The sequence below is a fragment of the Dipodomys spectabilis genome, unplaced genomic scaffold (assembly GCF_019054845.1).
Source record: "Dipodomys spectabilis isolate Male_0828 unplaced genomic scaffold, ASM1905484v1 ptg000483l, whole genome shotgun sequence".
NCBI classification, from domain to species: Eukaryota; Metazoa; Chordata; class Mammalia; order Rodentia; family Heteromyidae; genus Dipodomys; species Dipodomys spectabilis.
Genome location: NW_024871160.1, coordinates 2,313,477 through 2,329,496, shown reverse-complemented (window position 1 = coordinate 2,329,496; position 16,020 = coordinate 2,313,477). Strand labels below are relative to the sequence as shown.

The following is a 16,020-nucleotide window of genomic DNA, read 5'->3' as shown; positions in this document are numbered from 1 at the left end:
CTGAAGAGGCTCTCTTTCTTCCATTCTATTTTTTTAGCTCCCTTATCAAAGATTAGATGACTATTGGTCTGTAGGTTCATTTCTGGGTTTTCTATTCTATTCCATTGGTCCTAAGGTCTATTCTTTGCAGGTACCAAGCTCTTTTGATCACTATGGCTTTGTAGTTGAGTTTGAAATTCGGTATTGATATTCCCCCAGCACTGTTCTTTCTGTTGAGCATCGTTTTTGCTATTTGGTGTCTTTTATTGTTCCTTATGGATTTTTGGATAGCCACTTCAATTTCTTTGAAGAATGAGGTTGGAATATTGATAGGTATCACATTGAATTTGTAGATAGCCTTGGGAATTATTCCCATTTTCACGATATTGATCTACCTAATACAGGAGCATGGGAGATTTTGCCACTTTCTAAGTTCTGTTTTGATTTCCTTTTTCAAGCTTTTAAAGTTTTCAGCATAAAGGTCCTTCACTTCTTTGGTTATGTTAATTCCTAGGTACTTTATTATTTGTGGGGTTATTACGAATGGTGTTGCTTTCCTAATTTCAGCCACACTTTTCTCATTGTTGGCATACAGAAAAGCCATGGAGTTTTGAGGGTTACTTTTGTACCGTGCTAGTTTGCCAAAGTTTTGAATCAACTTGAGTAATTTGGGAGTGCAATCTCTGGGATTCTTTAAATACAAGACCATGTCATCTGCAAAGAGGGAGAGTTTTACTCCTTCTTTCCCTAGTTGGATTCCCTGTATGTTTGCTTCTTTGTTATCACTGTAGCTAGGCATTCTAATCCTAGATTGAAGAGAAGTGGAGACAGTGGACATTCCGTGTCTTGGTCCTGACTTAAAACGAAATGGCTTTAGTTTTTCACCATTGAGTATAATACTGGCTGTAAGTTTGTTATATACAGCCTTTATTGTATTGAGGAATATTCCATGGATTCCTAATTTTTCCAGAACCTTCATCATAAAGGGCTGTTGGATCTTGTCAAATGCTTTTTCTGAATCTATTGAGACAACCATGTGGTTCTTATCCTTGCTCTTGCTGATGTGATGAATTATATTAATTGATTTGTTTATATTGAACCAGTTTTGCATCCCTGAAATGAATCCTGTTTGATTCGATGAATTGTTGAACTCAATTTGCCAAAATTTTGTTGAGAAGTTTTGCATCAATGTTCATCAAAGAAATGGGTGTATAGTTCTTTTTCTTTGATGAGCCCCTGACTGGTTTTGGGATGAGGGTTATGATGGTTTCATAGAATGTGTTCGGTAGTGAACTTTCTCTTTCAATTTCATTGAAAAGTTGGAGGAGTATTGGTGTGAGCTCTGCTTTGAAGGGCTTGTTGAATTCTGCTGTAAAACCCTCTGGTCGTGGGCTTTTCTTAGATGGGAGGTCTCTTATTGCTGTATTTCAATGCTTGATATGGGCCTGTTAAGATGGTTTAACTCATCTTGGTTTAGTTTGGGCCTGTCAATATTTCTGCCACCTTTTCAAACTTATTAGCATATAGTTTTGAGAAGTATTCCCTTATAATATTTTGAATCTTGGTTGTTTCTGTGGTGATATTTCCATTCGCATCTCTGAGTTTATTTATTTGGGTGTGTTCTCTTCTTTTTCTGATAAGATTTGCTAAGGGTCTGTCAATTTTGTTAATTTTTTCGAAGAAGCAACTCTGTTTTGTTGATTTTTTTGTATTTTTTTTGTGGAGTCTAATTCATTTAATTCTGATTTAATTTTAACTATTTCTTTTTGTCTACTGGATTGGGGTTTATCTTGCAGCTCTTTTTAAAGGATGCTCAGTTGTCTCATTAAATTGTTGGTTTCAGGTCTCTCCAATATGTTGATGTAGGAACTCAAAGCTATAAACTTGCCCTTGCGTACTGCCTTTGCTGTGTCCCAGAGGAGCTGGTAATTTGTGTGTTCATGTTTGTGGAATATCATGAACATTTGAATTTCCTTTCTAATCTTTTCTTTGACCCACTTGTGATTCAGCAGTGTCTTTTTCAGCCTCCATATGTTACCAGACTTTCTTAGGTGGCTTTTGGTGTTGAGTTCTAATTTTATTCCCTTGTGGTCTGAGAGAATGCAAGGTATAAGTTCAATTTTTCAGAATTTGGACAAGTTTGCTTTGTGGCCTAAAATGTGGTCTATTTTGGAATATGTTCCATGTGCTGCTGAGAAAAAGTATATTCTGATGGTGCTGGGTGAAATATGCAGCAGGTGTCTGTTAAATCCTATTGATCTATGCAGTTGTTTAAATCTGCAGTTTCTCTGTTGAGAAGAACAGCATGGCCCCTGCGCAAGGATGACATGCAAATTCGTGAAGCGTTCCAAATTTTTACAACAAATGCTAGAGGGATTGTGGCCAGAAGGGAACCCTACTGCATTCTTGGTGGGAGTGTAAACTTGTTCAACCACTTGGAAAGCAGTATGGAAGTTTCTCAAAAGATTCCAAATACAGCTCCCCTATGACCCAGAAATCCCACTTTTGGGCATTCACCCAAATGATTACAAACAAAACCATACTAAAACTACCAGCACAACTATGTTTATTGCAGCATTATTTACCATAGGTAAGATATATAACCAACCCTGATGCTCCTAAGTAGATGAATATATCAAGAAAACGTTGTCTGTGTGTGTGTGTGTGTGTGTGTGTGTGTGTGAATTCTATCGTCCATCAGAATGAATGACATCACCCAATTTGTTATGAAATGGAAAAACTTAGAAAAAATTATATGAACTGAAGTAAGCCACGTCCAAAGAAACATAGGTCCATGGTATCCCTTATTTGCAATAAGTAAATCTATGTCTGTGATAAGCAGAAATGGTCAAAAGCTATATGCATATGAGTAGATAAGGTGATGTTAAGCTAAATGAACCTCAAGATAGGAACACAAGTGTTTTTTTTCTTGCTGTTGTTTTTAATGCATTTATAATGTATGATGTTATTTTTTTTTGTTTTTTTATATGGTCCTCCCACACAGCATAACCCCTGTTTTCACAGTATTTGATGTTGTTGCGCCTGCATCTTGTATATACCCTTCTCTAATTTGGGGAGGGAAAGGGAAAAAAACAAAATGCTTAAATAGAGATTCACGTTGACACATTGTAACAATGACATGCACAAGGCACTATGTTGAAAAACGAACTTTACAATTTAGACGGGGTTAGGGTAGAGGGGTGGGGGACGTGAGGAGTGTACTTGTGGAAGTAGAAGGGAAGGGATGGTGGGGGAAAAACAAAGAGGAGCTAACAATTTTTGATAAGAAATGTACTCATTACCTAGCTCATGTAACTGTAAACCCTCTGTAAAGTATTTTACAATAAAAAACGTTTAAAACTGTTCTGAGATAGAATAGTTTATTTCTATTATTTTACCCATATAATAATGTTAACAAAGAAATTAATACAAATCACTGACCTGAAGATATTTTGAATAAGTATGTGTGTGTGTGTGCACACGTGCACGGGAGTGCATGTGCATGCCTGTTTGTTGGAGTGCTCAGTTTGAACTCAGGGCTTCAAGGTCTCGCTAGGCCTTTCTTCTCTAGATTGGTGAGCTAGTATAAGAGCTACATCTCCATTCCTAGCCCTTTTCTAGTTCATTTATATTTTAAAAAATAATTTTATGAATTATTTTTTGCCCTGATTGGTTTCCAACACTTATCCAAAGATCTCAAGCTCCTCAGTAGATATGCCGAGTGGGCAGGATTACAGGTGTGACCAACCAGAACAAGGCTTTAAGAATAATTTTTAAAGTAGAAGAAACTACTTCACGGAGTCCGCTTTTATCATTTCCTACTTTTAAAGCATTTTGGAGTGATTATATGTGAATTTATTTCGTTTTCGGATTCTTACAAGACAGGAAGTGATGATATTTAAAAGTTTAAGTACTTTTTTAAAAGGATACTAGAACTGTGGGACAGAAAAAATTGGGCTCTCTTTGGACCTCAATTTATAATCTCAGTCTGTGCATGATAACACAATGTCACCAATACAGTCTGTGTTGAAGACAAAATGTGGTAGAAAGCAATTACCATGTGTTGGGTCTTCGTCCGTCTTTGGATGGACGGGGTCCTAGGAAAGGTAAGTGCAAAGTGCTGCTGCTTGCCCCTTTCCCAGCCTCCCTTATCCCAGGAGACAATCAGACGCAGCGGGGGAGTCAAACCAAGCAGGAACTCCTTTATTAACAGGGAGCATCCCCTTTTTAAAGCAAAACACTGTGTGGGAGGGGAGGAAATGGAACCAACCAATCACTGAAAGGCCATACCTTATCATGCACCTAAGCTTCCATGAGTTGTTTACACACTGAACCTAAACAAATCCAGCTCTGCCCACTCAACTTCCTCTCAGGGCCATCTTTGCTACCTGTGTTCCACACAGATTTCCCCACACCATGGGCAATAATTGTTATGCTATTAGTTATTGGACAATATGAATATTGAATTGAGAGTATAAGAGAATGGAGAGATTTTACCTACCATTTTTGTATTGCTGAAAGGTTTGTGGAAACGTTGACTCATTTCCTCCCTCCTGTGTGTTTTTAGGCCATCCACTTAGTTCCTTTAATTACAATTTTCTCAACACTAAAATGGGAATAACATTAGCATTATAGTAAACATTTTCTTAAAAACTAAGAGACATAAAACTGGTGAAATAATTAACATAAACTTCTATGAATGAGGTTTCAGCTTAGCCAGCAGAATTTTTGTTGTTGTTGTTGGTTGTGGGGCTTGAAGTCTGGGCTTGGGCACTGTCCCTCAGCTCTTCACTTCAAGGCTAGCACTCTACCACTTGAGCCACAGCACCATTTCCAGTTTTCTAGTGTTTTTTTTTTTTTTTTTTTTTTTGGAGATAAGAGTCTCACAGGCTTTCATGCCCAGGCTGGCTTTGAACTGCAATCCTCAAATTTCAGCCTCCTCAGTAGCTAGGATTATAGGTATGAGCCACAAGCGCCGGCTAACAGTTGTTTTGTAATACTAAACAGAATGTGATATATATTACAGAAATCATTACATGTAATGAGAAACCAGAAATAATGTTATCCATTGACTATGTTTGCTTCCAAAGAAGCCAGGTGGATAACTTCTCATGCTGTAAATCAAACTGGTTATCTTATGTCTTGATAGTGTAAAAATATCAAGGACAGAATAATGAAGGAATGTTGTAGACTGAGGTGAAGTCCATATGAAAATGTGCAAAACTGATAAAACATAAAAGTAACTGAGCAGTATATTGTGTTTTACATCATTTAAGTTAAATTGCAAAGATAGGGAAGACCTAGAAGAATGAATTCTCTTTTTGATATTCTATCGGTCCTTAGCAGGATGAACTCTTTCCTCATTCTAGTAGAGGCATCATCAGATAAGGGAAACTGTATATTTTGGTTGCTTCCTTCAATTTATTCTTCAGTTTGAAATCTGAATTACATGAGACCAGGAAAATTAGACACGCAGGCTTTGGAAAGAGCAATCAGCATAAAATAAATAATATATATATAGCCTTATAAAAGGTCTAACTAAATTGAGTTATATAGTCTCAAGCATAAACACAAAATGATTTAAGCAATGTCATGTTATTAAATATTGAAAAATATTAGGAGTTGCTCATTTTGTCTTTCTACTACCTTGAATTAATTATTGATTTTCTATATAGAGATTACTGATGAGATTAACAAGGAATTTGATTAAAAATGGACAAAAGTTCTAAATAGACATGTTTTCCAAATAGCCCTGAAAATCACCAGTGGGTTTAAAAAGTTGTGTTTAATAACACTTCTATACTAGCTTAATGCTTTCTGAACAGAAGTCATTAGACAAATGCAATTCAAAATTAGTATGATACTACTTCATAACTATTATAATTCTTATCAAAAAAAATCAAAGGAACTTGGTGTGGTGGTAAAGGCTTGTAATTCCAAGCATTTGGGAGGTTGGAGTAAGAGGATTTGAGTCTAAGGCCAATCTGGGGTATTCCACATAGTAAAAATATGTTCTTTTAAAAACCTCAAAATGTAATAAAGTTGGTGAGAGTGTGGAGAAAAGGAACTTTTCTACACTCTTTGTCAAAATACAGGGTAGTATTCTCGTTGTAGAAAGTAGTATACATTTTTCTAAAGAAATGCAAAGTTGAAATACCATCTGCCCCACCAATAACATGATTATTTCTTTCTGGGTAACTCATAAATATATCTGTAGTTCATTGTTATTCATATTATTCACAACAGGCAAGATATAAATCGAAGGTAAGTGTTCAACTACAGATTAATAAAGCAACTTTGGTGCATGCACAAATATAGTTTTCTGTTTCATCCTTAAATTAGCAAGAGACTTCTCCCATTATCCACAACTTACAATGACCTGAAGAAAAATGTTGTTTTCTGATCTTTATAAAACCACACACACACACACACACACACAACCTAAACAACAGAGAAATTTTTCAAAAAGTAAAGCAAACTGCAATTGCTGGGACATTTAGGTCACAATATAGATGATAGTAGATATATAGGATGACCAAGTATAGAGTTGTAATGTACAACATGAGCATACAGGGGACAAGACTGGACTTACATAGGAATGAAGCTAAATAAATAGGAATTGTTCTTTATTTTAGGTTGCTCTTTTAGTTTTTCTTCCTTCAGTAATGGATCAGATGAACATAATTCTTTAAATATACCTGCCTGTTTTCAGAAACAATAACAAAAATATAGCAATGATGTATGCTCAACATAAAAAAATGTCAAATTAAAATACATGAGATTATCCTTGATATGAACTAATTATTTAAAAATAAGGGAACCCATGGGACTTATGTCTCTTTAAGTCTGGCTTACTTCACTTAATGTGATTTTTCCAAGATCTTCCATTATCTTACAAATGCTGTGGTATCATTATTTCTGATGGAAGCATAGTATTCCATGTGTATGTATGGGTGCATGTGTGTGTGTTACATTTTCATGAGCCATTCATCTACTGAGGGGCAACTGGGTTGATTCCATCTATGTGTGTGTGTGTTACATTTTCTTGAGCCATTCATCTACTGAGGGGCAAATTGATTGATTCCATCTTAGCTATGGTAAATAACACAGTGATAAACATAATTGTGCTGGTAACTTTAGTGTGGCCTTATTTGTGGTCACTTGAGTAAATGCCCAGAAGTGTGATTACTGGGTAATAGGGGAGCATTATTGTGTACATCAAGGATAATCTTAGTAGATGAACAGAATAGCTCAATTGCTATGTACATATGACCATATAAGGTGATTCCAAGTGAAATGAACTCAAAGACAGGAATTTTACTATAACATAGGAAGTAATAAACTACCATAGAGATTTTTCAGCCTCATGTCAGTCACTGAAAAGGGAAAACAAAATGCACAATCAGTAAACCAATTGAGAAAAAATAGAAAACTAAACAATTAAGGTGGAGAGATGACTTGGACCAAGAATAACAGATGACACAACTAGGAAACAAATAAAGCAGGTAGGTTTAAAAAGAATTACCCACAATTCTATTAAATATTTTTATATCAAAATTTGTTAGAACTATACTTCAAATCACAGTTTAATAGTGTATAATTTTAATAATAGGATACTTATTATTGAATTCTTAATATTGAATGTTTAATATATAATTTTAGTAGCTATAGAAAAGAAGAAAGTGAAACTAATTTTAATGATATATTTCATGAATTGTAAAATTGAGAAGCATTAGAATTTAAACAAATGATATATCATTATTGTTTCATGTCTGTGAATTAATGTATTAAAGCAACGTGTATTTTACACTTAACACTCATCTTAACATCAAATAATACATTATTGCACATGATTCTTGGTATGAGCTGGAAGGATTCATCACTATGGTAAAATTTGCACCACACTACATGAGGGTATGACTCATCTCATCAAGCTTAAATTCTAGAAATTTGATTTCTACATGCATGTTACCTGTCTAGGTGGCATCTATAAAATTATATACTATTATATACATGAGGAGTATTTCAGATGATACATAAAAGTCATATTCTTTAATTAAATTTTTATTATTTTGTACCAAATAAATACTTATAGAGAGACTGAATTTCTGAGTAGATGATAGTGTATGTGTGCCAGATTATACATATTGAGGCTTATTTTATATTCTTGACAGTTGCATTTAATTTTGCATAAGGGGTTAAGTGTATTATATTGGATATATGAAACTAAACTGAATATTTATTCCATTAATCCTATGAAACTTGTCTAATCCCAATATAAATTACCCATGTGTTTGAAGCAATGAAAACAACAACAGATATAAGCAAGATAAATCAGTCTGTAGTAGACAAGTACTTTCACCTTTATTTTAATAGTTAGTCCTCTTATACACTACAGAATATTCTTAGGAAAATGTATTCCAGGCTGTCCACAACTGCAGAATATTACGGTTTGATCTTTCATAAGAGAAGGAAGGAAGGGGAAGCTTCTTTCCAAAATTTTGCTCCCAAGGATGTGATCTGTTTTATGGAGGTGAGTTAGAAATGAACATTTTTCACAGTCAACCTTGAGAAGCCATCTTGATAGACCATTTCTGTAAGTGGTTACAGAGGATTATTCCTGGATTTCCAAGGATGCCAGATTGCCTCATTTTGAGACAATTAAAAGAGGAATATTGTCAGCAGATCATTGGGGACCAGAGAAGCTAATACATCGAAGAGTAATCCTAGACCTCTAAAAATCAAACAAACAAACAAAAAACTCCGGTAAGCACTGCCAGTCAAGGCTGCTATCACAGCCTGCATGAAATCAGGCGAAAAACAGAAGTTGAGAGTAATTTAGGTGATAAATAAGATATTTTTGATGAGGCAGACTGAAATGAGACTCCAGAGAGAGGGTCATAAAGACTGATCACAGAGATTAAAATTGGTCACACAAAGATTGGAAAATAGTATTCCTTGTAGAACAAATAAATCATAGAAGTCCTGTGCATGTAAGAACAAGATAGCAGACCACATTCCAGAAATGCACTTTTTCTTAGACAGCAGCTTAATGAATTGTCAATGGAAATCTTTGAATTCTTAAATATTTGACCACATGTGGAAGAAGGCCAATTGCTGAAGAGAAAGAAAATATCACTCTGTTAGGAGGTCCAATATCACATTAGGAAGTAATAAAGGACAGATTTGTAATAAAAGGAGAAAGCAATTATTCCAAATGAGGTTTTCATTTGTTTTGATGTAAATGTTCTTGATTTAGGGGCTAGCAATTACTATATAATTGATCCAGTCCCTGAAATGAGTTGATATTGACTGCAGTATTCCCACATGAAAGAAAGTTTACAAATGTCTGATGAAATGAGTCAAGAATGAAGTGTTCTAATAGCGATATCTGAGGTTTAGACACAAGCGAAGAGGTGGATTTTTTTTTTTATAAAATTCCCCCATTTTTAGACTGGTGCCAGTGGCTCACAGCTGTAATCCGAGCTACTCAGGAAGCCGAGATCTGAGGACTGCTGTTCAAAGCCAGCCTGGGCAGGAAAGTCCCGGAGACTCATCTCCAATTAACCACCGGAAAACCAGAAGTGGTACTGTAGTTCAAGAAGTAGAGCACTCACCTTGAGTTGAAGAGCTCAGAGACAGTGGCTAAGCATAGACTTCAAGCCCCTTGACCAACAACAACAACAACAACAAAAATCTTATTTTGGACTGCCTACAGCTTTGCCTAGCATTCAACAAAGAAGCCCGTTCATCACCCACTACTTTCAAGTCCTATCCTAGCTGCTGCGAATACAATGATTTGGTATCTTATGTCAAAAGGTTCATAGTTGGGGAAACAAATACCAGCAGTGGTAACTTTTTTTCCAGTCCTTGAACTCTGGGCCTGGACCCTGAACATTGTTATACTGGTAGCTTTCATGTGAGCTTGTTTATTATTTATTGGATTACTTTCCGTGACAGGAATTATGAGGACATAAGGGAAATCTATGTTTAGTCTTTTGAGAAAAGTCCATACAGCATTCCTGAGTGGTTGAACAAGTTTAATTTCCCTCCAACAGTGTAATAGATTTCCCATTTGGCTACATCCCTGACAGCATTCGCTATTGTCAGTTTTCTTGATAATGGCCATTCTATCTGGGAAGATGTAGATTCTGTCTTGCACTTGTAGATTTGTAGGCACCTTCTACCTACCATAAATGAATAAATTTATGAAACCATATTGCTCTGAGTGTGCATTCCTTTCTCTTTTCTCTTAGTATAATTTTCCTAAACCTTATGAGATGTTGTGATGTTAATACATGTGGTTACAGTGACAGTTCGGGCTGTCCAGTGGTATCTTGAATTGTCTCTGATTATGGATGTGGCTGTCTCCAATGTATACTTCTGTTCCTGCTTTTTCCCATATGGACCTTATTTTCCACACTGCAGCTGTGCTTTTGAATATATTGGCCAACACAGTCACAGCAGTCACCTGCCTGGCTGGGTAACTTTTCATAGATTTCTGTTTTCTTGTGAAGACAGTATAAAATCTTCTTTTGAATTGTATATCTATATATAATTATAGCTGACTTGGTGTGACCCTTTAGAAGTGGAGTACCTGCTAGGACTCTAAATCTCTATTAGGGAAAGTAACGGTAATTTCCTGTTTTTATTCTGCCATTGTTTTTCCTATTCGTCAGATTTATTTTATATATTGTTGATTGTTTCACATAATTTAGGATTTGTGATGTTTGTATCAGGTTATTTTTGTTTTTTGTTTGCGTTACTTTGAAATAATGATTTCAGGCTTGTATGAAGAGACAGTAATAATATGAAATTTATTTTATTACATTGAAAGAAAGATAGCAGACATTTTAACCTATTTGTTTGCTACAAGTAAATTAATATTAAACAAAGCTAATTAAAGTAATTACTTATTTACTCTTCAGAGGATGAAGATAGAATTCTTGGATATCTTGGAGGAAAAACTTTAGACTCATTACAACTGACGCCTTACATTGAAATTACTGGCTAAACTTTCTTCTTCAGAAAGGCAAAAGCTCCATTTCTTTCATGTTAGTATTATAAAATCATAATAACTGCAGGTTGAATTGTTTTCCTCTGCTAATTTCAATTGCATTCTTCATCCATTAGGTATCTAGGGTTTTGAATGACCAATTCCTTAAAATACCTATATTGCTTATATTGTGATGTAAATCTCAGTAATATTAATATGAATTTAACTTTGAGTCTCATCTTGAGCTACATGCAGTATCAAGCAAGAAACCTGACTATTTTACTCTTTTCTGTTTAATCAATAAATCCATTCTCTTTAGAAATATGTTCTGATCTTTTATATTGATGCAGTAAACATCATGTATTTCTAGTACATTTAATGAAATAAATATAAAGTTTAGAACAGGAAGAAACCACACATCATTTTAAAGTCAATCCTTGGGGACTAATTTATATATAAAAATAAAAAAAGTGCAATGCACATGTTTATACATAGATAATCTAATGGTTAAGTCAATTAGACACAAGAACTACCACATCAAGTCTCACTATATTTAAAGCCACCAAAATATTAGTGTTTATGACTATCACTCATTTTTAGAAAATGACAAGTCACAACAAAGTTTATATTATATTTCAAATTTAAAAAATGAAAATGACACCCAGATTTGCTGTCAAGATCCTCTTTCCTGTAAGACAATTTATTCAGCAGAGAAAAAAAAGTAAGGGTTTGTCACATAGAATGATAGATGTAGAAGCAGATTGTCTTTTCTTAAGATGATAAGTATATGCAAATCATGTGATTTATTCAAAGATACTAAAAAAATTCAAGAGAGGATTAGTGATCAGAAGTGATAGGTAAAAGAGTATGTTGGAAGATGGCAGAGGAGAAGCTGGAGGATAAACAAGCTCTAGCATAGAAAGGAGTTTTAGTGTTCTAGTGAACAGTCCCAAGCCAGAAAATCACACCAAGTGTGCCATCACAGGATAGAGAGTTAGGCCAGAGAGGGAAAATCCAGGCAAGGAGACAGATCTGAATACTTGCCAGCAGCCTCGGCTGCAGCAGTGGCAGCGGTGGCCATAGCCGACATACCTGCAACAGAGAGTCCCGGAGGAAGGCACCAGATGCGGTGGACAAGCAGATTCTACTCAACACCAGCAAGAACTGACAAGGAGCAGAAATTTTCATCCTGTAGGTCGCTGATCAGAGATGACCCAGGAACTGACTCTGGCTTGAGTAGAAGCCTGACATCCTCACTCTTTCTCAGGGAGCATAGGAGGGAAGGTCACCCCTTCCCCCCACTAGGGGGATCTCCATCTTTGATACTGACAAACGCCTGGCAGAGCAGCTAGCCCCAACTCAGGCCTTGGAAGAAAACACGAGTCATTTAGCAGGTCACATGACCCTAATCTGACCTGCCAGGTTCAGCTCCACCCAGGGAAATGTCACCCAGCCCAGGCCAAGCAAGCTCCGCCAGCCCCAGCAGTGGATTTCTTCACTGAGTAAACAGAGCCAGAGGCTGCCCCTCCCTATAGCTTTTTTGACAATCAATTGAAATTCAGTAAACATAAACCCTGAGAATGGCTCCAGGCTTGGCTCCAGAAGCTAGCTCCTCAGGGAAAAGCGGCTGTTTGCTGAAATGCCTCAACTCTACCCAGAACCTAGCCTCGCCACAGCTAGAGGAAACAGCCATCTTCCTCTTTTGTAATACTCAAAGCAGATTTCCCTCCCATTGAACTAGCTTGGGAGGGGGAACATAAAATCCTGGGTAAAGCAGAGCATTTTTCTGCCTGCTCAAACAAACTGACTTAAGAAACCAACCAAGCTATAGGAAAATCAAACACCACAAACAGACCAGAGACTCCAACAAGAGACTGGTTACATACACAAGGGAGATACAGGATCTTCCCATCCCCCCCCAAAAAAATCAAAGCATACTTTTTTTGTACCTTTTATAAAAAAATTTTTTCTAAATTTTTTTTAATTTTTAATTTTTAACTTTAATCTTTTTTGTTTTATATTAAATTGATTTTCTTCCTCTTATAATTTTTATTTTAGGGGTATATGGGTGTGTCCTTTTTTTCTTTTTTTAAACTTTTTTTGTTTAGCTCTACTGACTTTTTGATCCTTTTTCCTTTCCTTCTCATTCTTTTCACTTTATCTTCTATTTCATTCTTCTTTGCGTGATATAATTGCTGTTCTGCTCATCAGATATACCCGTAGCCAATTATTACACCTTAGCCCCAATTGTGTAAAAACTCAATCCAGAAATTTATTATTCAGTTTAAAACCTCTTAGACTTAAATTCCTTAATAGCAGTACTACCTCTTTATAAATATATAATATTTTTATTTTTAAGTTTTTCACATCTCCTTTCTATCCCTTCCATTTCTTATTCTATCCACGTTCTTTTGTGAATATTACGTTTTCAAATTTGCATAATTTTTAAGTGTTGCATTTTTAATTATTGTTTTTCTATTTTTTCTTCTTTTTTTCTTTCTCTTTCTTTTTTTCTCTCTCTCTACTTTCATCCTATCCAACCTATTTCCTACTTTGAGATTAGGACTTAGTTTAGTTAACTCTCCCTCTGCCTTTTCACATCCCTCTATTCCTATTTTTACCCACATCTCTCCCTAAACCTAATAATTTCTGTTTGCCAAATTCTTCTTTGCGGTTAGTAGCACATTAATACATAGTTGTTTGATGTTGAATAGCTATATCTGTTGAACTAGATTGTATCTGCAGACTTTTGACTGTGCAACTACAGATTTGGTTGATGCTTGCCTTAAAATAGTGTTTTAGCACAAAACTGGTGTTACTTTCATCCAAAATGGGCAGGGCAAGCCAGAAAAACACAAGAAAAATGGCACGTCCATATATCTCAACTTCACTCATGATAATCAGGGACAGAACAGATAATGAATAATCCATTGGAGAGTTCCCAAAAAGCTCTACAACCACTACTGGTAAAAAGGGTAAATGAAAAGATTGAAAACATGCAAAGGACTCTGTATGATAGTGATAGGGAGAGAGGAGGCCAAACAAAGGTCAAAAAAGAAATACCATGAGTGTGAGGAAGCTACGCAAAGATTGATACAAGAATGACATGAGCAGGCTGATAAAATTCAAAGAGAAATAAAGGAATGGCCTGAGCAGGCTGAGATCAGTCAAAGAGTAAGTCAGGAATGGCATGAGCAGGCTGAGAACACTCAAAGAGTACTACACGAATTGCGTGAACATGAGGAAGCTAATCAAAGAGTAATGCAGGAATTGAGAGAACGGGATAAAATGCAGGAAGATCACTAAAGACATTCATGGAATCCTTAAACAGAGAGCTGAAAGAACTCAGGGAGACCACAAAGGGAATGCTGAATGGATCCAAACAGAAGGAATGGAATGGGAGTCCAAGGAAACCATAACCAATCAACCTAAGTGATTTGAGAATAAACACTGAACACCAAATTAAGAAAGTAAAGAAGTTTAGATCTTGTATGAAAAAGATTAAAACAAAGCTCCAACAAAGAATTGGAAGCCATCAAACCTGACCAACTAGAAAGAAAAGAAATAAAAACAAAGTAGAAACTCTTGATAGTAGGTTAGACCATGTAGAAGATTAAATTTCAGGGATTGAAGACAGCCTAGATACTATAGAGAAAGAACATACAACTATCCAAGACATATACAAGAAATAAGACAGATCTATTCAACACTTGGAAGACACCATCAGAATGCCAAATCTGAGGATAATGGGTGTAGAGGAACACGTAGAGATAGAAGTTAATGGTCTAGAAAATTTGTTTAACAGGACACTAGCAGACAACTTCCCAAACAGCAAAAAGAAGGCCTATTCAGATTCAAGAAGCTTTTAGATCTCCAAATAGACCAGACCAAAATAGGACATCCTACCGTCACATTACAATCCACACAGTATCAATTCAGACCAAGGAAAACATCCTTAAAGCTGTCAAGGAGAAAAGATCAATCACCGATAAAGGGAAACCAATTAGAATCACCTCAGATTTCTCAGCAGAGACAATCAAAGCAAGAAGAGCCTGGAATGATGTATGCTATGCCCTAAAAACAAGCAACTATCAACCAAGAATTCTGTACCCAGCTAAACACTCTTTCATAACCAAAGGTCAAATAAAAACCTTCCATAGCAAAGAAAAACAAACAATATTTCTCCACCAAACCAGCCCTACAAAAGATTAATAAAGATGTCCTATACATAGAAAACCAACAAGAAATGGAAAAACTTGGAAAAAATTATATTAAGTGAAGTAAGCCGGGCCCAAAGAAACATAGGTCCCATGCTTTCCCTTATTTGCAATATCTAGTATATGTATGAGTCAAGCGGAAAAGGTCAGATAATGTGAAGAAAATGAACCCTTAGATATGTATTTTAATGTTGTTTCTTTCATGCATTTGTTTCTAATGCATTCATAAGATTATCTCTTTGCAGCTTTGTATGTCCCTTCTGCAAAGTATAACTCCTGCTTTCACTATATTTGATGTCAGTATAACTTGTAGAGGAGATGGGGAAAAACAAGTCATTTAAGGATACAGGTGGACCTGTTGCAACAATGAGAAATACAAGTGGTCATGTCGAAAATGAGCTTTACAATGTTGGTGCAGGGGGGGGGCAAGGCGGGGAGGATTGTGGGGGGGGTGGGGGGGGAGGCTGGGAAGGGATGTGAAGGGTAAACAAAGGAGGAGGCTGCAATGCTTGATAAGAAATGTACGCATTAATCTGCCCATGTAATTGTAACTCCTCTCTACAGTGTGTTCACAAAAAATAAAAAGAAAAAAGAAAACCAACAAGACCAAAATAAAGGCCAAGAAACCCCACCCAAATTGAGAATCCAAGGAAAAACCCAGGTGTTGCAGCCCCCAAGATGGATAAAATGGCTGGAACTCCCAAAAAACTCTCAGTCCTATCTCTCAATATTAACGGACTTAACTCTCTAATTAAGCAACATAGACTGTCTACTTGGATGAAAAAGCAAGATTTTTCTATCTGCTGCCTTCAGGAGTCACATCATGCC

The 16,020-nt window shown here is 36.0% G+C and overlaps 1 pseudogene; it reads left to right on the top strand.

The window, feature by feature from the left end:
- Window positions 1–2,242: 2,242 nt before the first annotated feature.
- Window positions 2,243–2,336, top strand: LOC122098653 (annotated as a pseudogene).
- The last annotated feature ends 13,684 nt before the right edge of the window (window positions 2,337–16,020 follow it).